The 23071-nt window shown below is 36.2% G+C and overlaps 1 pseudogene; it reads left to right on the top strand.

Annotated features, from left to right (window-relative positions):
- Positions 1 to 2864: 2864 nt before the first annotated feature.
- Positions 2865 to 21203, top strand: LOC122324979 (annotated as a pseudogene).
- The last annotated feature ends 1868 nt before the right edge of the window (positions 21204 to 23071 follow it).

Here is a 23071-nt window from a genome sequence, read left to right as displayed (position 1 = left end):
GCTAAGAATGAGCCACCAGCCCACATCACAGCTCAAGAGGAGTGAGTAAGAGAGAAAATTATGCTTTTTCCTGTCAATACATTAGGTCCGTATGTAATGCTACACAGCCATGAACTGTAAAAAATCGAATGTATGACAAAATCACAAGATAAATGAAGGATGACAGATTCCTTTAAGTAACCTCTATTTGCGGTATCGCTATATAGAGATCTGCCCAGATAATTCAGGAGTGAAATGGCACAAACAAGCGGCAGGTTTGCATGGCCTCATGGGCTGCACCGAAGTGACAGAATCACACAAACGCACACTGCTGCTCATAGATGCTATGCCTGGCGAACTCGTCAGGATGTATGACACATTATAAATCAAGTCTGCGCAAGCTGCCCCAGAGATTTAGTCCTTAAATATGATAAGACAGATGGAGCATCGCACTCCCCAGGTATCCACCTCTCTCTCTCTCTCTCTCTCTCTCTCTCTCTCTGCTTTCCTTTCATTGTTCTGTCAAAATGTACTCAAATGTTTCCTGCGGTTTCAGTTAAGAAAGGTTTATGGCTGCATTGAAAAGAAATAGCTTACCCCCGAAATAAAATGAGTACTACGATACATGATTCTGGTCGGTTGGTCAGCAGCAGCATTCTACTTTCAGATATTTTGTAACACTATTTCAACACTTAATATTTATTATTATTTATGTATTTATTTATAGGATGAACGTTTTGTATAATTAAGTCGATCGTTTGGTTCGTAGCAGAGGTTTAAAGACAGTAGGCCTATTGGTACATTGTAGACAAGTAAACTGATTGATTTCGAATAAAAAAAATTGAAAACTACCTTAGGAAAACAAAGAAAAGAAAGCACTGAGGGTGATTTTGAGGTATAGTTCACCTGGAAATAAATCAGCTCAATCTAATTTCATTTCAGAACTGTGTGATTTATTTTCTTGCTTGGGAGACAAAAGAAAATATACTGTAAAAAACGTGTTTTGGGCCATACAGTGGTAATTAATAGTAACCAAAACTGTTCAGCAGAAAAAAATAAGTAGATAAATACAGAATTTTAGTTTTTGGTGAACTATCCCTTTAACGGTCTTTTCTGTTATATTTGCACAGTGCTATGAGGGCATAGGTCATCTTATCATGTGTAACAAGTTGCTTATTTTACTTTGATTGTCCATTAGACGACCTGCTGTTGTGTCACAGTACTGCTGTACAACAGTTTGCTCTCATAATAAACATTCGGAGTGCAATACGAACAGCCTCGGGCCTTCACGCACATGAAACAGAGCTTAGCAGAAGTGCGTATCTGTTGTGCTTCATCAGACGCTAACAAGTACGACAGTGGGATATAATAGAGGTCCTGAATATTAAATAGCCCAGTTTCAATTATCTTCTTCTTTCAATTATAAAAATTCAGCCCCTCGCCTTGGAAAACGTGTCATGGTTGTTTGCTTCCGTGTTCCTTTCATCAAAAACACAAAGAAGAGGAATTTGCTTCCGCTCTCCATTACATTGCGAAACTGCTTCACAGAATATTACATCTATTATCTGGCTCAGTCCTTTAACTCACAGAGCATGGAATAATAATGTGATTTAATTACAGCAAGAGTTTGTTTTCATTTGTTTCTCCAGTAATCCTAGGACTTAAAACTTTGAAGCGAAAAATGTCATTCCAATTCTATTGTGTGAGTGAGAGAGACATCCGCTGGTCATCTAGCGTATAGTCGCAGTTTCCACTCTGTCCATTCGCACCTACTAAAACTTTGTTTTAACAGTATGTGAGGTTTGACCGATAATAACATATCTTTGCTCCCGTTTACATTCATTCCCAGCTTTAAGAAAGGCAAAACTTTATTTAAACTTTATTAAGACAATGGGTGTTCACAAATGTTATTGTACACCATTGTACAGTGTTTATGTTTGTATAAATATTTAGGAGTGAACACTCAAAAGTAAGTAAAACTAAAAAAAAACTTTATTAATAGCAATAATCTTTTATAGGGCTTCTTGGGTTAGTGATTTATTGTCTTATAGCACCATCTAGTGGTAGGTTCTGCTGCACTCATGTTCAGATCATATTTGCATACTGGCAGTGAAACATGATTTGATATTAGAATGTTTTGCTTTTTCTGTTGATTTAATACATTTATGTTTTTACAGCGACCAAAAATGCCAAATATTGCCTTCAGACTTATCATATATAAGCATATTTAGCATATTTAATTTGTTCTGCCATGCTTTTATTTATTCTGTTATTACAACCAACACTAAACTGAACCGTTATATATGGTATCTGTATGTAGACTAGACAAAACCTATAGTAATATGTATAGAATAAAAAAATCTTTAATCCCGTTTTTTTAACTTTATTGTTCTACAAAGGCTTACCACTAGGTGGATATTTCACATACTACACTTCCCGGTGTAATATGCATTACATATCCTACATAACATTACATAACATATCCTATATCAATGCTTTAAAAAAAAAAATATATATATATATATATATATATATATATATATATATATATATATATATATATATATATATATATATATAAATATATATATATATATATATATATATATATATATATATATATAGTGGATGATCCACAGTAATGGGTAAAATGCATTTTTTGCTGATCATGTGTTAAAGAGACATTTATTGTAATATATTACATTACATTTTCTAAATCTCATTTGGCTGTGGTGCTGGGGCAATATTATATTATATTCAAAAAAATGACATTCCTGAAGTATGTTTTTGCTCACCAATCTCTGGAGGAAAGCAGCAGCATCAGCAGTACCAACCGTCTCCATCAACCGCTACAACGGCGCTGCCTCCCTGTCTGGAGCTCTTGTGTTCTGGGTGGGGCTTTACCAGTGGGACATTTCCTCCAGTGTCGGGTTTCTCCAGCGCACTGGCATTTAAATCTGCTGCAGTGGGAAGCCCGTGGACGCCTGTCACCGTGCGTGAATCAGCTCTGCTGGAGGTTTTGGCGCTCGTTTTCTTTTCTCTTTCGTAATAGCAATTGTATCTCTTGCGTGCGCCGAGCGATACGTTGTAGCCTCTAGCGACGCGCGCTTTTATTCCAACAAAGCCTGAATGAAAGGCTGCCTGTATGGCCATGTTTTCGACCGTAACATATAAGCAGAATATTATGTAATGCATCAAATTTTTGTAATTATGGTCTAGTCTTTTGCGCGTTTCGTGTCGTGAGTGGCCTACAGACAAGGGGACACTTTCAATGGACTCTTAAAATCCATCGACGTCAGTACAGATCCATTCATTTGAATACACTAGAGTAGGTCTTCGACGCATTTGTGCGTACTGTGAAATAATTCTCCAAAACTGTAGATATATATCGTCTAAGGTTGCCTGTACTCGAGCGGCATCATGTTCAGCTGGTTGGGTACCGATGACAGGAGAAAGAAAGATCCAGAGGTCTTCCAGACTGTCAGTGAAGGACTCAAGAAGCTTTACAAAACCAAACTGCTTCCGCTGGAGGAGCACTACAAATTTCACGAGTTTCACTCACCCGCTTTGGAGGATGCAGATTTTGACAATAAGCCCATGGTTCTCCTGGTGGGACAGTATTCCACAGGCAAAACCAGCTTCATAAGGTAAGACGTTAGTTTTGGCTCCTGTGAAACACTTGCTGTTCTCCTGAACCCTATAAAGGCGTCAGCGAGGGAACTTTAAAATCTAGCACTTTATAATATTTTTATGAATGAGTCACACATGCACAAGCGTTTTATGATGCATTATAATGACACTTCTGATTATTTTAATGCACAGTAAATACTAGTTGTTTATATAGGATTTGCAATAATGATAAGGCCATTCATTTTATAATATATTATAATTATACTTAACAGAATACATATAGTGTTTTATCAAACATCTAATTTTGGCGACACTTTATTTATTTTATTTTTATTTTTTCTAAACTGAGAGAAGCTCTCAAGAACACAGTGTCAGTAAAAATATTGCCTCATTCATTATTAATTACAGTCTCAAACACAACCTCATCAATATTTTGTATATTGTAATAAAAACTTTTGTTACATCCAAACTAGTTCTGCAAGTTCCCATGATATTTCTCTCACTCCTATAGGATTGTTAATTGCTCCGTGTCAGTCTACCAGGATGACTTATCTGTGTTGAGAGCACATGTGTAACTTTACAAATGCTTTACAAACTCATCTTTTTGAGAAGCATGTGTATAGATTACAAAAGAAATTGAGAGGAGAGGTTTAAATCAAAATACTGAATGACTTTTGCGCTACAGATATCATTAATGTGTTTATCTGAAAACCTAATTAGTGTGTTCACTGAATACATATCTCGATGTTACGTGCTAAACAAAGTTCTTAGCCTAGCGCTATAATTTTAGCTTAGACGGAGACGGTTACCTTGTAAACAGATCAGACCTGGCTCCAGCTCTAAGATGTATCTGTATGACACAACGTCGCTGCTGTTGTATGATGCTTGTCTGCTGGGTGATTTAAGGCTTATGGGTCTACTTTGGTCCGATGAAAGGCAACAAACTACTAAAGATCACCAGGCAACGAGAGACACTTGCGATGACTTCAGCACTGCCATAGTAACCTGTTACTAATTAGTTCCAGAACGTAGAAAAGTTAAGAGATAGAAATGTGGATGGAGACATACCAGATATGCTTTTTTAGAAGTAAGGATTTTTGTGGTCTTTGCAACAACCCCGAATTATTCTGAATGAAAAGTTTAATACATTTAGAAAAGTTATTAATTACTAAGCGTGATAGTATCATTTTTATTTGTAGGTTTACATGATTCTGATTTCATTGTCATGTTTTATTTATTTTAACAATTTCGTTTAGCAAGCATTTAATTTGAGCCTTTTTTTCTAACCATAAAATATACCACTTGTTCAAAATATTGGGGTTGATTAAAGTTTTTAAATAAAAAATAAATACTGTTATTAAACGAGAATCCATTAAGTGTATTAAAAATTTTGTTAAATATTTTTGCATTACAAAAAATATGTATTTTTAAAATATTATGTTGTTTTAAACGTTCTATTAATCAAATAATTAAATTAATCTGTAGTAAGCGGCACAATTAATAAAAAATTATAATTTTTGGGGGGGCATCAAAACATCATGTGACTGGAGTAAGGACTTTTAAAGTAAGAAAATTTAGATTTGTAATCACAGGAATAAATTTTAGCAGTTAATGCAAATTGTAATAAACTTTCACAATGCTGCAGTTTTTACTGTGTTTTTGATCAAATAAATGCAGCATAACTATCACTATACCCAAACTTCTAAACCAGACCTGGGCAAACCTTCGGCCATGGAGCCACATCCGACCCTTTGTGCGTTGGTTTCCGGCCAGCGAGGTCAAATGTAATTACCATAAATTAAACAATTTTTTTAAACTTTTATTTTGAAAAGCATTACGTCACTAATTAAACGAACGTATGCACGTAAGTGGGTGACGCTTAACAACTACAAACGATACAAGCCGGTTAACCCTCAAGATATCGGCTCACGCTAAGAAAAAGAAAAGTTGATAAAGAATGCCGTATTTTTAACAAAAAAATGGACTGTCAAATATTTCTGTACAGAAGTTAAAGGTAAAGCAGTGTGCTTAATCTGTGGTACACAGATTGCTGCGTTTAAAGAGTATAATTTGAATCGCCATTACACGACCAAGCATGAAGATAAATACAAAAATCTGTCCGATGAAGAGCGTGCAAGGGAGTTTGCAGCCGTCAGGACAAGTTATGTCATTTCTTACAAAATCACCAAAAAAAGTCGTTTTCCGATGGAGAGTTTTATAAGGAATGTTTATTGAACTCTGCTGCGCTGATATGCCCGGAGAAAGGGCGCATTTGAGAGCGTTTCAATCTCGCGGCGACGCACTGTAACGGCGGATAGAGGACATCGCTGGAAACTTAGAGCTTCAGCTGAGGAACAGAGCGTCTGACTTTGACTTTTTCTCTGGCTTTGGACGAGAGCTGCGATGTACGTGACACCGCCCAGCTACTCATCTTCTTACGTGGAATAACTTCAGACTTTCAAATCACAGGGGAGGTGGCAGCCATGCAGTCATTAAAAGTCACAACTACTGGTAATGATTTATTTAGAGAGGTAAATGCATGTTTAAACATTTTAGGTTTGAAATGGGACAAGCTTGCAGGTGTGACAACAGATGGTTGTCCAAATCTGACAGGGAAAAATGTTGGACTTTTAAAGAGAATTCAGGATAAAGTCACAGAAATTAACCCTGTTCAGAAATTGACATTTTGCATTGTATCATACATCAAGAAGTGTTGTGTAAGACAGTGTTAAAAATAAAACATGTAGTTGATGCTGTCAGTAAAACAGTTAACTTCATCAGAGCAAGGGCTTTAAATCACAATTTGTTGTATTGTTGGAGGAAAATTAACAAGTTAAAAATAAATTGCATGATTGCATGATAAAATGATTTTGTTTTTTTTTTAACCTATACACCATAATTTCACACAACCTAATTTAAATATTTACAAAGTGTGTTAATCTTCTGATTATCAGTACCAGTTATTCAAAATATTTAATTTAGAGCATTTTACAATGAAAAAAAGTTGGTGGCCCTCGGACGCAATTCTAGTTTCTCATGTGGCCCTGATAGAAATTAATTGCCCACCCTGTTCTAAGCGGTAGTATTTCCTAATTTTTACCGACCATCAATAAACAGCATGTCATTTGGCTGTAGTTAATTTAATCACTTTATTTCATATTATTTAAATGACCTAGCTGATGTGAGAGTGAGGCATTGTCCTGCATTGGCAACAACAAATGTGCCTCCTCATTTTCACTCTGGCTCTTTCCTCCTGTGCATTATTCATCAGGGTCGTGAGAGCCTCAGTGGACGCAGCGGCCGTTCTGCTGACTGAACACATAACTATGAAAGTAAATAAGCTCAACTTTCTGTGCATGCTTCATGAATGTGAGAAAGCCGGGCAACACTTCACTGTAATGTTAGGGGAAGTTTAATGCTTAACGTTGAATGTTTTCAGTATGGTTGCATAATAGAGCCTAAGACAGTCATGTCCAGCAATTATGTTAATGTAAAATAAAATGGACTCACAACAGAGTAAGATGTGGGAGCAATCATTCTAGGTGTTTCATCCTTACATCCATCACTGTTTTGTAATCAGACATTATTCCAGGCTCCAGTGTCACGTGAGCCTTCATAAATTCTGAGTATTATTTGTGCTAAAAACAGTTGCTCAGTATTTTTTTGGAAATCATGATTTCGTCTTTTATTATTAGTAAAAAGTTAGCATTTGAAAATAAAAATCTTTTTGTACTTCATAAGTGTTTAATGTCACTCCTGGTGAGTTTGATGCATCCTTTTTGAATAAAAATATGAATGTTTGAATGGTAGTAAATATGGAATGGAAAGATCTGTTTTAATGTTGTTTAATGCATGAATTCACTGGAATGACTGTAAGAATGTGTTACAGAAAAGCAATAGGTAACGTCCTCTCTGTTGGTCATGGCAAAACATCCTATCCTAAATGACACCAGTGTCCTGCTTACAGTTTGTGTTACACTTGTGTTACTGACATAAACTGCAGCTAAGTTCTCAGCTGAAGTTAAGTGTCCTGTAGTTGCTTAGACTGTCATTCTGACCTGCACAGTATGCCAAACAGTCTCAGCGCCGTCACGTGTCCGCAGCAGGGTCTGTTTGAATGGCTCTGTGCAGAGAAGAGTAAACATTATCTTAGTAAACTCACGTTCTCCGTTAGAGTGTGATCTTAACAGTGTTCCTTTCAACAGCAGCAGAAATCCCCTGAATCATGGGAACATGGTTCGTAGTCATAGGGGAACCACTTTTGGTGCTATATAGAACCATAAGAGGTGTCATATAGCACTTTATTAGAGTTGCTCTTTGGCTTGTTATTATAGGGGAACCTCTTTTGGCAGTATGTAGCACATATTCTTAAAAATAAGAATCATAATAGCACATTAAATCGAACCATTAGTTGTACCGTGTAGATGAGCCAGTATGATTCTAAATGATGCTTTAGTTAATGTGAATGGTAACCAATCAGTTATTACCAAATTGCATTGTTAAAGCATCAAATTCCTGTACTAGATGCTTACTGAGAACCAAAATACATCCCACTTTTAAAGCATTTTTAATTTATTTATTTCAGCAGCAAATAGTATGAGTGCTTATAAGCCAGAGAATAAACATACACCATCACAATTTTAGGGTGAATTGTAGTTTTATACACAAAATAAGCTTGAAATATGTAAATTTTTATATATATATATATATATATATATATATATATATATATATATATATGTGCATGCCCTGGAGGCGAGAGGATAATAGCATTAACCTTCTTCTCATATTTTCAAGGCAAACCTTATAAATTACACTTAAATACTTAAAAATAAACTGAAAATAAACAATCAATTTGATAGTATAGATTGTGTAAACCAACAAACATCATCTGAATAATAAATGTGATTAGATTGTGATTCACACAGTGTTCAGGACTCCCCTCAACTTCAAGAATGAAAAACTAAACAGCAATGATTTAATTACCTGTTTTCAGTCTGCCATCTTCACAGTCATCAGTCATGCACCTGAACTTCTCCTTCGGGAGATTTATGACTTATGTTAAGAGGCAGGCAAAGGAGGAAAGACGTGTTCAAATATAGTCATAACTCATAAAATTTAATAAGACGGCAATTAAACCACTACTGTACTAAACATTTTGGCCAGTATGAAATTTTATCAGTACCTTCTTTGAGGAGCTCTATATTTGGACTAAAAACCCTCCTTTCATTACATGCAGATGTTCCCTGATTCTTTGTTATTTTCTTTAGCATTAACCTATTGGGGTAATTAAATGGTAAAATATGTGGACTGTCAATAAAATGTAAAAAAAAAATATATATATATATATATATATAAAAAAAATATATATAAATATATATATATATATATATATATATATATATATATATATATATATATATATAAAGAATAATAATAAAAATAAATAAGAAACATAAAAACAAACAATAATCTTTATATAGATAACACAGAAAAACATACTAATTGCACACCTGTTATTTTTATTATCACTGCACTGTTGAAAAAATTTTGTGTGTGTAAACGTTGATACATATTTGTCAGGATTATTTGACAGTGTGAATGATAATTTTGTAGAAATTTGAATTCTAAAAATTCTGATATATAAGGGTTAAGACATTATTTAAGATTTAATTAAAAAAAAACAGTTAATTACATTAGAAAAGGCGCTGATTATTAACTTTTATTACATGTGTTCTTGGAAAGTATATATATATATTTTTTTTTTTATCTGAAAAAATGTAAATAACCAAACTTTCTCAAATCATCAACAAAATTATCATATTTTACACATGATAATGGCTATAGGAAGTGTTTAAAGGCATCTGAATTTATGTCTTTTTTTGTTTCGTTTTTAATAGATATCTTCTGGAGCAAGACTTCCCCGGTATGCGGATCGGTCCAGAACCCACAACTGACTCCTTCATTGCAGTGATGCACGGCATGGATGGACAGATACCAGGAAACGCACTGGTAGTGGATCCCAAAAAACCCTTTCGGAAACTCAACGCCTTTGGCAATGCCTTCCTTAACAGGTGGGATTAAAACAATAATAAAACATTGTATTCTATTTTAGTACTCGTGTTTATTAAACTTGACATAATTCATCTACACTTTGGGGTGAGCTTTAATCTGGGCAGAGCTTTGCATGTTTAACATGGTCTTCCTGTCTCATGATGATGTCACAGAGGGGGGCTGGTTCTAGACAACATTCCTTCTCTTGATTGAGTTTCCTCATGCTGTCTGATCCACTGACCTCCCTTCACGTGATCGAGCGACAGACAGATAAGAAGACATGAAACCATCCCGCTCACCAGCATATTTTAAATCAGGCTGTCATTTACAATCTGAAAATTATACAGCTGTAAAAGTGTGCATAGTAGCGTGACAGCGCTTTATAAAAGTGATGCAATCTCGTGCATGTGATTAGTTTTGCAGGTGGTCTTTGCTGCACTTCGTAGTCTGATGGTTTGGCAGACCGTGCTGCTTGTTGTGCAAATCAGCAAAACTCTTGAGAAAATTGTCTCTTTGACTTTTGCAATATTCTTCTGCATATTTTTTGAATATTTACGTAATTCTGTCAGAAAGAGCAGCAACACGCACTTTAGAGGAAAATGGAAGTACTGTCATCAGTTACTGTTCCAAACCTAACTTTCTTCAGAAAAAAGTCCATATGAATGTAAATGGAGACCAAATAGTGAATAAATACAGAAAATTTGGGATGAACTAACCCTTAAACATAAGTTTAAAGTTTATTTTTGTTGGTGCATGGTGATAGTAAACATGCTCATGAGATGATACTTGTCATGCACCCTGTTTGGCTGAGGGGTTAATGTTATTTGAAATGCATGAGACAACTGCCCTGGTTTTCAGATTTATTTTTAGAGATGTATATCATTTATGAATTCACAAATAGCAGCAGCTCAGTGCACATGGTGTAAACTTGTACACAGAATTACACAGCAAATCTTTGAATGACTAATGAACATTTAAATTCACAAAACTTGCAAATCTAGTTGAGATCTTGCATAAGTCTTGCGTGTGTTCTCTGCGTGTCGATCTCTCTGTGTGAATTAAACATATATATATATATATATATATATATATATATATATATATATATATATATATATATATATATATATATATATATAATTTAATGCTGACAGTGAACCCACTGTCATATTCATGTTATTTTCACAGTGTGCTGTATGTAATATGAGTTACTTTGGCTTTATTTGAAAAATATAATTCCCAAAACTGCCCTGTTGGTTACAGTATTTGCTCACTTAAATTTTTTTATTTATTTTTGAAAAATACTTTGTCTTGTGTTTGTATTGCACATTTATATTTTAATCCATTTTCAAATTATTTCCAATTTCTTTAAAATTTATTAAGTAGGACAAATAGTTATATCGGCCTAATATTGGCTATCGGCCACCCTGTTTTCCAAGATATTTTGGCATCGACCTTTAAAATACCCATGTAGATCGACCACTAGTATTTAAAACTCTTCTGCTTAACTTTCATATCCAGACTAACCCACTACATATATTGTACTAAAGTGTGGTCTGGTGCCAGATGTTCAATAAATGTACGTGCTAGAATGTGTTCTTCTAAAGTTGTTTGTGTCTAACGTGTTGTAGAAGGGACCGTCAAAACGAGAATAAATAATGTTAGGAAAATTTTAGGATAATGTTTCCCTAGCCTGAGGTCCTTAGCGATTCACTCCAAAACATGACACACTTTTTCTGGGCCTAGTTCACACATTAAGCCACAAATTGCATACTAGTTTTTGGCTTGCTTATAAAGTATTTCAGAGCAGACTTTTTTTTTCTCAGACTGCAAAATTGCGGAAGCCTGTCTTGGTTTTATGTTTTACTATGTCCAACTTGGTTAAAAGTACAGCCGTAGATGGAAACATAATAATGATTTATGGCATTCTACTCTATACCTTTACGCCAAATCACTACGACTTGAAAGTTTGGGATATTTTAACCTTTTTTTTGCTGTGTGAAATCAGAGCTTGAATTGTGGTACATTTACATTTTTAATTCTAGAAAGAGCAGTTTCAGTTTTAGTGTGCCAGCCGTGTGCTTGCAAGACGTCTGCAGTGTCCTTGAGCGTGACTCTGATTTGTTTTGGTTGGCCCTCAGGTTTGTGTGTGCCCAGCTGCCCAACCCTGTTCTGGAGAGCATCAGTGTGATTGACACTCCAGGAATCCTGAGCGGAGAGAAACAAAGGATCAGCAGAGGTAACAGACCTGCCAAAATGCATCAGCATGCATGTGCACAGAAGAAAAATATCATCTGAATGAGGAGCTGTTTACAAATATATAAACTACCTTTCAAAATGTAGGGCTGGTAAGATTTATAAAAGAAGTCTTCTTATTGCCGTCAAGGCTGATTTGGTCAAAAATTACAGTAATATAGTAGTATGTTATTGTACCTTTTTTAATTTATTCTGATGGCAAAGCTGAGTTTTCAGCAGCTGTTATTCCAGTGTCACGTAATTTTTCAAAAAATCATTCTGATATGCTGATTTTCTGCTCCGTGAATGTTTACCGTTTACAGTATTTTTGTAGAACCCTTAATTAAGACTTGCCAAAACTTTATTTTAATGTACAAGTATTTTACAGTTTAGGTCTTGCATTTGATTTGTAATATTTTGCAGGAAATAATCAAACATCAAAGATTGTAGTTTTATAGTTATTCATTTCACATTTTAGTATAATTTGGTTTGTTTGCTTTCACTGTTTTCAAAGTACATGTGATCATGTGATCTCAGATTTCAAATTTGAATACTAGTTCTAGTTCCTGTGGCATCAACTGAAAACTATTTTCTTTAGAAACTAACAACCACTGAGTTTACTTTGATCGCTACATTGGGAAAAAGCATTTTAATCTTTTTTTTTTTTTTTTTTTATGATGTCATGATTTTTTTCATGAAAAGCAACACTATGTATTGGTCCATTGTGTAACTGCAGTTTCAATCTGTTTTTAATTGTGATGTGTTGAAAGTCTGTGTTGAATATGACGAGAGACGAGGCTTTATCGAGATGAAGGATGTTGTTTTGACTTGTAAACTGTAAGGACACATCATTCAGATCTTATAATGAGAAAATGGTACATAAAACATATGAGTTTAAATACATTTTTCTACTGCATTGTATCAAAGAATGGTGAATGTGAGCTTATTATCACTCTTTGCAACTTACTATAATGGATACCAGGTTTGACGGATATTTTGAAACTTACTTGGTTCAAGTACATTTTCGACTCTAAGGCTTAGTTTATATATAATTTTTCGACCCGCTATTACATTTCATGCATGATCGAGCATTGTAGATTTTATACATAAATCTTGTGGCATCCTTTCAGTGATGTAAAAATTACTATACAGTGTCTCTTTTATGCCCTCGTAACAGTAAGCTTGTTTAGCACATGGTTACTTCATTGCTCATTCAGAAAAGTCCACTTTAGCCGAGCGGCCCACAGCTTTACTGCTGGGCTTCCTGGCATCAGCACTTTCATTTTACCTGTTCGCTCTCCTCCCGCTGCGTTCAGCCTCACCCACTGAACTGATACAGCCCGAGGATTATACACACTCATGTTTCTGAGGCCAGAGCCAAGAGCCGGCTTCTCCAAGGTCATTTCAGATGTGATTTCAGAGGGCAAATATTTAGCAGCTCTCTTTTGCGCTGAAAGCGGTTAGTGTAGGTTTAAAGGTAAGTGCTTTAATTTGGCAGTGAAATTAGTTGTCGTGTAGGAGCCTCTGTAGAAAACTATGGAAGTATGTCAAATAGATGCGCACAATATTGTTATATAACAGTATGTGAAACGGTATGCATCGTGCAGTGGTGATCTTTTCAAACATTGAAATACACAGTGTGTTATGGTCTATGGCTGCTTAGCTCTGGCTCTAAAAAGCTATTGATCGCAGTGAATATAATGTTTGCAAGTTTTTAAAGTCATTTGTGGTGTTCTCACACATAAGCACGTGTGAGAAGAGCAAGCAGTTTCATGACAATTGTATCTTTACACCAAACTGCATTCTGCTTTTCATAGCACTAATCTTGTAGTGTTGGTGATTTTATTTATTTTTTCTTCTTGTTTGAACACAGAATCTAAGCATGTGCGGCTGCAACAGTTCTTCATTAACTTTCTCTAACCGCTCGTTTTTTCTTTTAGGGTTTGGAATCAAGAACTGATTGATTTTATTAAAAAAAAAAAAAAAAAAAAAAAAAAAAAAAAAAACTGGAACGGAATAATTTTCATGAGATTTGGTTCTATGCCAGCTGACGATAATGACTGTATTTACAAAAGAACTAGTTTTAGCTGAGTGAATTGAATGTGAAAGTTATATGCCCACATCCTTTCTAGTTTTCATTGCATTTTCATTTAATGTTGATCTTCAAAAATCTAAGTCAGAACCAGGTTGGTTAAATTCCATCCCTGCCGTCCGCTTTGTTTCTCCTCCCACTTTCCTCCCAAAAGTTTCATTTACATGTTGTTGCGAGGGTTGTATTTAGCAGGACGTTATGAGTAAGTGTCTTTCATGCGTCTCCGTTCTTTTATTATGTCAAGCAGGTATGTGGTATTTCTCTAGCAGTCGCATGAGATTATTGGGAGGAACCTTCTTGTTCATATTCATAGCTGCAGGCAGCTTGTCTTGTTATTATTTATTTCTGTAGACTGTTGCATATGACTGTGTTTGTAATTACATGCTGCTGTTGTCTTTAGTCTCAGGCAGCACACCCACAGATCATTCGTGGTCATTGTTTAACACATATCGCACACAGAAACACCAAGAACCGGTTGAAAATGTCCCATCTGATTGGCTTGCATGAGCACAATTCTTATTGGCGTTAGAGAAGACATACAGGAATCTGAGAGCAGATTTCAATTCTACAAAATTAAGTGTTATTTTCAGGTTTTGTGTATCAGACTTAACAGTGAATTTTATATACAATCATAATTTGGCTTGATACCTGCAGTATCACTGCATAACCTGATGGATCTGCAGGTGCTGTGAAATAGACCTCATTTCCTCCAGGAAATACTGACTGCCAAATCCAATCACTGGAGTGGTTCTGTTGTATTATATGTTGAGCTGACTGTGGCAGTGTGTTTGTTCAGATGACCGTAGCTCCGTGTAGGTTTGTAGATAAGCAGTGGTCACTTAAATCGCTCTGTTCGTGGTTAAGGATCATTTAATGGCATTACTGTTTTGTTGTAGCTGTTGCATTCTGTTAAATAATGCCTTGGCTCAAAACCACACAACTGCTGCTGTTTGTGTTGAATTGGAAAAAGGTTAAGCTTCAAATTACAACAATATGTTGAAGCACCTTAGCTGTAGCTGTCTTACATTAGAATTAACTTAACTGATGGTGCTTTTTTGACAAGCATTTGCAAAGCCTGTTGCCGATTGCATTATTTGGCATCAAACTTGGTGTCATTTAGCACATCACAATTGGTTTAAACAGATATTTTAAGATCTGTATTCGTTTGTATGCAAAACTCAACATAAAGACTCCAAATGACCAATAACATTCTGCACGACCTGTGTAGTATGATTCATAAACAAATGATTCTCATGAACTGGTTGTTTTCGTGAATCACTAATATCTAGTTTTATCTTTTAATGAAAATTTTTATGAAAAAAGTTGGCTAACCAATTGTCAGTTTATGATTATGGTATTTATATTGCAACCAAAACTATTTCTTTTTTGCATTTTCTATTTCCCAGTATTCTCATCAGTTAACACCAGTTTGTTTTTGTTTCTAGTGCCATGAACTACTCAAACTTTCACTTCTGTCATTCAAGGAAGAATCTGAATAATTTCTAATACATTTTTTTTTATGTTATCGTAATTTGACATCTTTGTATCTTTCTCTCTCCATGAACAGTTGCTACAGAAGATGGCTTTGGTTATAGCTGCCTGCGTAAATGTCCGTCTGTGGAGAGTATTGTAGATACTGCCAAACTACTGTTAACACCCACAGCTTATTACGCCAATGATGAAGTTCCAGCACCCCGCTCAACTCCAGACGTGCTGTGAAATCACAGAGCCTCCTGATATTAACCCTCAGATCTGTCCTCTCTGCAACAATATAATCACAGCTGTAATACCAAGCCCAGTTTCACCGCTGTTATTGTCCTGCTCTCAATGACACTGTCTCATGTGTCTGTTACTGCAGATGTTGTCTTTCTTAGACCTTCATTGAGTCGACTAGTCCCTGTCTGAAGTTACTGACAATTCTGGATAGAGATCTGTAAGTTGTTGAAAAGATAAACCATACTGTTGCAGATGACAATAAAGCCTTCCCATGTGAAACTGCCAAATCGAAGGGATGGTCCACCCCATTCCTGTAGGCATGGGATCTTCCTGTGGAAGAAATGGCCATATCTGCCATATTCCATGTCACTGATTTAACATATTAACACACTAATTCTTCCCAACAGAACTGCCAGCTTGGGAAATATACTCCTTTTCAGTGAAGGTCATCGGAAAAATGCTTACACACTTATAAGTAACTGATGATAAACTGAAGCTGTTACAGATGATATGCATAAGAAAAAAATTATAGCTTGACTCAACAGCAGATCCATCATCACCTTTCCTCATTTCAGATATCTTTCAACTTAATGTTCCAGGGTGGAAAATTGCAACGCATTACACATTACGTTTATTTAAAAACCACTTTTACAACAGGTGTGTCCAAACTCGATTAATAATTGTAGTTTTAGGAAATGCTAAAAACACTGAGCAGAGCAAATGTAGTGCTGATAGTTGATGTTTTCAGGATTTTTTTTCTGTCACTGGGAACCTTCTTTAGCAAGGTTATGATTTTTTGTCACATGCACACAGTGTCCTAACCGGTTGCTATGAGATAGTGATTTGTCTGTCCTCGCTAAATGCAAAAATTCAGCAAAATAACAATCTCCTATTGAGGCTGGTTTGGACACAGTGTAGTGGCTTTTGATTCATTTTAGCACTATTCCATTGCCATAACCTTTTTCCTTCCTTGGTTGCAAAGCAGCAACGCAAATGGATGTGGATATCTCATATCATACATTACAAAACTAATTTGCCCAGCTGCATTAAGTTTCGTTTGAAGAATTCTGGCTTTCTTGGCTGGGTTAGTGGTCTACCCCTTTCCAAATCTCAGCAGCTAGGAAGTTGAATGTGCAGTCACCCAGATAATGTAAAAGCTAGTTTTACGCTCCTTCACAAAAGTCTGCAGCTCCTTAAAATAAGAGCCAGATTCAAAAACAACCATTCTGAAACATAAAGACATTGCATGCATTCAAATTCCAATAATTTAACTAAACTTTATTTACTTAAAATAGCATTGGTTTAAAATGAATCATCCTTTTGAATGGTGGACTTGCTGTTTGACTCTCTGCATCCCTGGAGAGGAGTAAAGCTGAGCTGCAGAAGCCATTAACTGGCAGACATTAGATCATAAAAACTCGCAACAGGCCTGAGCATTTTAACGATGCTTGGAAGAGAGTCAGCAGCTTCCAGTACTGTTGAGCACCAGGTCTGACAAGATCATTTTGCCTGTTCCGATTGGCTGGCTGCCTCTTCGCTCGTGCGCGAGCATCCATCCGGTCCGAAAGCTTTGTGAACTGTAAATATTGTACAGGATATCAATCTCTTTTCCAATCCCTCCTTCAGGCTATGACTTCGCTGCCGTGCTGGAGTGGTTCGCGAACGCGTGGACCGCATCATCCTGCTCTTCGACGCTCACAAGCTGGACATCTCGGACGAGTTCTCAGAGGTCATCATGTTCTTAAGAACCACGAGGACAAGATCCGCGTGGTTCTCAACAAGGTCGACCAGATCGAAACGCAGCAGCAATGCGCGTTTATGGCGCCTCATGTGGTCTCTGGGGAAGATCGTAAACACACCTGAGGTGATTCGTGTCTACATCGGCTCTTTTTGGTCGCATCCATTGCTTATTCCAGACAATCGCAAACTGTTTGAGGCAGAAGAGCAAGACCTGTTCAAGGATATCCAGTCGCTGCCACGTAACGCCGCCTTTCGTAAGCTCAACGATCTGATCAAGAGAGCTCGTCTTGCTAAGGTAAACTTCTATTACATTAGCCTATGAGATTTGACGGTAGCATAACAAACAAATGATCCACCTATACTATTACTAAGGTTATATCTACAGTATAAGTTAAGACTCTGGATCTGGAAGTATGAGAGTTTGGACCATGAGTGTCTTTACGTCACATTATGTTGTTATTTCCTCAGAACACAAACTAATAAATTTGAAGAATCTTTTATGCAGCTCTCTTTTCAAACAATAGTTGGTCGTTTCCATCGGCTAAGGGGTCATTTTGGGGTGAACTAATCCTTTAGGTTCTAAAATCTTGGAAAGTTCTGAACCAAAACCACTACTGAAACCTAAAGCAGGAAACGGCTAACAAACTGCTCAAAATGTGGCTAAAGCGAATGTTGTTCAAGACAAAACAAGCACTTAGGGATTTATATGTTGATGTTCAAGGGGAAAATATTTAGTGTGTGTGATCCAGAATAAAAGGTCTCTGTTTCTGCATTTATTCAGTTGACATGCTGTGAATGCTGTTGTCGTTCCAACATGTTTTTGATGTGGTCCAGCATATAGCTCTAGTGTAAAAGTAATAGCAGTAACATGCACTTTGTGTGTTTACAGGCCTTTGTCTGTCTGATCTTGCAGACTTTGCCCAAGTAATGAGGCCATTTACCAAACTGTATAGTCTGCTGATGTGGTTCTGTACATGACTCGGATGTCCAGCTATATTAAAATTGAGGTTTTTTTTTTTCTTTACTCCACATTAAGCACATGATATTTGCTTCTAATCATTTGTATCAAAAAACAAAATAAACATTTTATTTAACATGCAATTCATGCAATTGATACTGGTAACTGGCTGTGCAGGTAATCAGCTACATCTGAAAAACTAGACCAGAAAATGCAAAGAAAGCCCTTGACTTTGACTCTAAGGTCAGGTGATTAGTGGGGATTGTTAAATGTGCTGAAAGATACTAAGGGATCATGACTCATAATGTCATTCCCCATAAAGACATAGTTATAAATGCCCTTGGGTTATCTTGCAGTCTTCCTTGCTTTAATTACTTATTATAAAACCAAGTCTAAAGGATGTTCACTCAGAAATGTTCTCATGTTCCAAACCCGTGTCGCTTTTCTCTTCAGAGCAACACAGAAAGACTATTTAAAGCCTGTATCCCCAAAACACATTCTTGTCTTTTTGATATTATTAAATGCAAAAATTCATTAGCACATTGCATTTGTTAATACAGTATTTATGCATTAAATTGAGCCATATATTTTCATGTCTTATATCCGCTGCTGTCCTATGATGAGATTTTAAACAGCAGTCCACCTCTGGATATATATAAAAGAACGGTTAGGTAGTCCAACATAAAGCTGTCATTTAAAAGGAAACTGAAACACTCTGTCGGTTCATTTACATCTGATATCCTTTATTATCCCCATTAGTATAAGCTCTGCTCAAAACACATGGGCTGGGCCACTATAGAGACCCTCTGAATGAGGAAATGGTGGGTACTGTCAGTACTGGTCTTTTGTCAAATACAATTTACATCTCTAGATCCAGCTGGATACCTTAAAAAAAAAAACATTTAAGTTTTCTCCCTGATCATACAGATGTGCTTCCTCTCCTGTCATCATTTATAGAGTCACCTTCCTTCCACGCAGGGGCCAGGCCTTTTTTTTTGTCACAGATGACTATTTATTTAGTTTGTGTTTTTGCTACTATGCAGCTTCATAATGAATACATTTTTGTGTTTAATACTTTAGTATAAAGCTCCATCTTTTTTATTCAGTGTTTGTAATATGTAATTACATCTGTGATTAATTTCTGTAATTTATAATTACGCTGTTGACCCATCCCTTACACCTTAGCCTACCCTTAAACCTACCAATACCACCAAACCTGTCCCTTTCTTACCCGTACTCCCACCTCAATAGTAGCAAAAGTGTTTTACAGTACAATATGAACACAATAAGTACTTATAATTGTGCTTATAAGTGCTTATTTTCTGATGCAAGTACATAATAGTTAAAGCCTAATATAAAGTGTGACCATATTGGGGTTTTTTAGTGATTTAAAAACAACCCAGACATGCACTTAGTATTTGTAATATACTGATGTCTATTCTATAAACTTACAAGGAGTTTTGGTTTTGTGCTCAAACAGGTCCATGCATACATCATTAGCTCCTTGAAAAAGAAATGCCTTCAGTCTTTTGGAAAGGAGAACAAAAAGAAGGAGCTGATTAACAGCTTGGGCAATCTACAGCAGCATTGAGAGGGAACACCAGATTTCCCCGGGAGACTTCCCTAATCTTAAGAAAATGCAGGTAAGGTCAATTTAACCAACAAACATAGAGACTGATTCAAGAATGCTTCACTGGGACTTCTAAAGGGTCTTTAAGTCTTTCAGTCTTTCACATTCAAAATCAGCATAATTTGTCCCAGGTTTTTAAAAGTCAACAAATAGCTATATAAATGTCAACTTTGGGAGAGACCTCTCCAAACCTGCTTAAAATCACTTGCGCCAAAGTGCTGTTTATATTACTTTTATACAGCTTTTATACATAAACAATTGAATATTGAGCAATTTTCATTTTAGGCTAAATTTGGCTAGTTAGTTTATATGTATCTTTTCAGCCAATAAAACCATTTCCAAAAGATGCCAAAGCATTAATCGGGCTGTCTGGAACAGAGTATCTGAAGATAACAGTGCTGGTTTACCCTGGAAATATCAACAGATGCTGACAGGATCTTTTGTTACATACTGTGAGTGTTTTTCTTGCTTTCTTTCCCGCTGAATAGGAGCAGCTTCAAGCACACGATCTGAACAAGTTCCAGCCTCTGAAGATGAAGCTGTTGGACACCGTGGATGACATGCTGGCCCACGACATTGCCCAGCTTATGGTCCTTGTGCGTCAGGAGGAGACACTGCGCCCCAACCAGGTGGTGAAGGGCGGCGCCTTCGAAGGCACCATGAATGGGCCGCTCGACACGGATATGGCGAGGAGCCGCGAAGGCATCGATGAAAGTCGAATGGGTGGTGGCACGTGACAAACCTATGTATGACGAAATCTTCTACACACTACCCGCCAACGGCAAAGTGACTGGAGCCAATGCCAAGAAGGAGATGGTGAAATCCAAGCTGCCAAACACTGTGCTGGGTAAGATCTGGAAGCTGGCTGACATTGATAAAGATGGGATGCTCGATGATGAGGAGTTTGCCTTTGGCCAATCACCTGATCAAGGTCAAACTGAAGGTCACGAGCTTCCAAGCGAACTGCCCGCTCATCTTGTGCCGCCTCCAAAAGAAAGGTTCCAGAGTAAGATTGATTTGGAATTGGGATGGATTTTGGGAAATCATATAGTTTGAATTAAGGTTGCAGTTGAATTTCCAATGGCTGGACAACCTTTATTATAGAAAAGACTTCTTTGAAATGTGTGGTTTATGCAAGAATGGATTTGAAAATGACCCTCCTTTTCAACTCTTTTTGACCTGTGTATGTATTTTTTTCTAATGAACAAATTGTGCAGTCTGTTTTATGTGTGCTTTACAGTAATTTTTTTACTCCACGATTTCAGTTTCATGTGTTAAGCTTTTCATGACTGTAACGCTGTGTCCTAACCAGACATGTTTGCGATGAATGATATTAACTGTAAAACAGCACATTTTGTCGAATCCAGTGACAATTTGCTTCCTAGCCTTTCCCACAGCGAAATCTCATTACTTCATCTGCTTCAGGTAATTGCGCTTACATTAAACATCATTATCTTCAGATTAGTTGACACCTTGTCAGCGTTCCATAGCTGTTTTGTTTTTAGCCGGTTACTTGTCACATCTCTCCTGGTTAGGACGACTCTAAAATGCTTTTCGATATATTTCACGCCTAGTTTACACTACTGTTTAAGTTTTAGACCAATAAGTGATTTTTTTTTTTCTATTTTGCTCTCAAAGACAAATTCTGTGAAATTTTAAGAAAACTAGTTTTGATTTTAATCTATTTTGAAAAGTGATCTATTCCTCTAATCTGATTACTTCTGTTACCTGCCATCTTAAACTTTTGAACAGTAGTGTATATCAGATGGATCTGTGTTTTAGAGGACGAGACGTCAGTTAATGCAGAAAAACATGAACCTTATTCTGAATCTTTTGTATCAGTTGTTATTCCAAGTACACAACTGTTTAAAATCTAGCAAGAAAAGTGAAATCAATTTTATAAGTAGGTGTAATTGTTATTCTCTTCTTGTTAAGGCGGCATCTTCAATGAATGCGAGTCCTTTCTAGCCTGACCAAGAGACTGTTAAAATTGTATAGCCACACGCCAGAAGACTTGATGTTTAGTGTTCTTGATGGACCCGTGAGAGCTAGTATCCTTGTCAGTAGTCTACTGTACATGTTAATTCCTAACATATCTAAACTAACTAGGTTATAGTAGCGTTTATATAATTCCGTCCGATTTCCAAAGAAGAAAAAAAAACGATGCTGCAAAACAGCTTTATTCAAGTGATGTGAAGTTCTCTTTTTGAACGTTTTCATGCTCACATGCTCATTTAAAGAGCAGTGGCTTTGGATCTAAATATGTATTTAGTTATATTATTTTATTATATCGGCATTTAATGAACTCTTTACCTCTGTAACCACCCCTTGACAAGTAGTTATCTTGAGCTGGCGCATTTTCTCAAGCAGATTTTAAGGATCTGAAAGTGAATTGATAGATTTTTATGCACTGAACTAAATGGTCTTTAAAGGGGTAGTTTGCTCAAAAACTTTACTTACCCTCGCTTTCATTTAAAACCATGTTTTAATTTCATGGTTGATGAAATAGGAGATGTTTAGCAAAATAGTCACACTGCTATTTTACATATAAGCTCAAATATAACAAAGTATCATAAAAGTACCTAGATATGACTTATATACTATATTCCTAGTCTTCTGAAGCCTCGTAATAGCATTGTGTAAAAAAAAAAATGTAAGTTACTATTTGCTTATATTGTAATTTGGCTTCTCATGATTAGTTATTGTACAAGACACACTGACATTTGGTGTCATTGACATTAAAGGAATAGTTTGCTCAAAAATAATTAACATTCTTCAAAATATGTTTTGTGTGTTCAGAAGGAAAAAAGAAATTGTGAGAGTGAGGTGACATTTTTGGGTGGACTATCCCTTAACATTAGGAAAAAAAGATCATACTCTAAAAAGACTTTTTTGATGTACTGTTCCTTTAAATCTGATCTGCTTTGATCTCAATGCCCATTTGCTTATGTGAAATATCTCCACTAATTCTAACTAACCCTCTAAGCCTGTTTGGTCAGTCAGTTAAACTGTAAGCTGCCTCGGTGCCTTGAGACAC

Source organism: Puntigrus tetrazona, chromosome 20 (assembly GCF_018831695.1).
Source record: "Puntigrus tetrazona isolate hp1 chromosome 20, ASM1883169v1, whole genome shotgun sequence".
NCBI lineage: Eukaryota > Metazoa > Chordata > Actinopteri > Cypriniformes > Cyprinidae > Puntigrus > Puntigrus tetrazona.
Note: the sequence above shows the minus strand (reverse complement) of the source record. Positions and strands in the feature narration are given on the sequence as shown.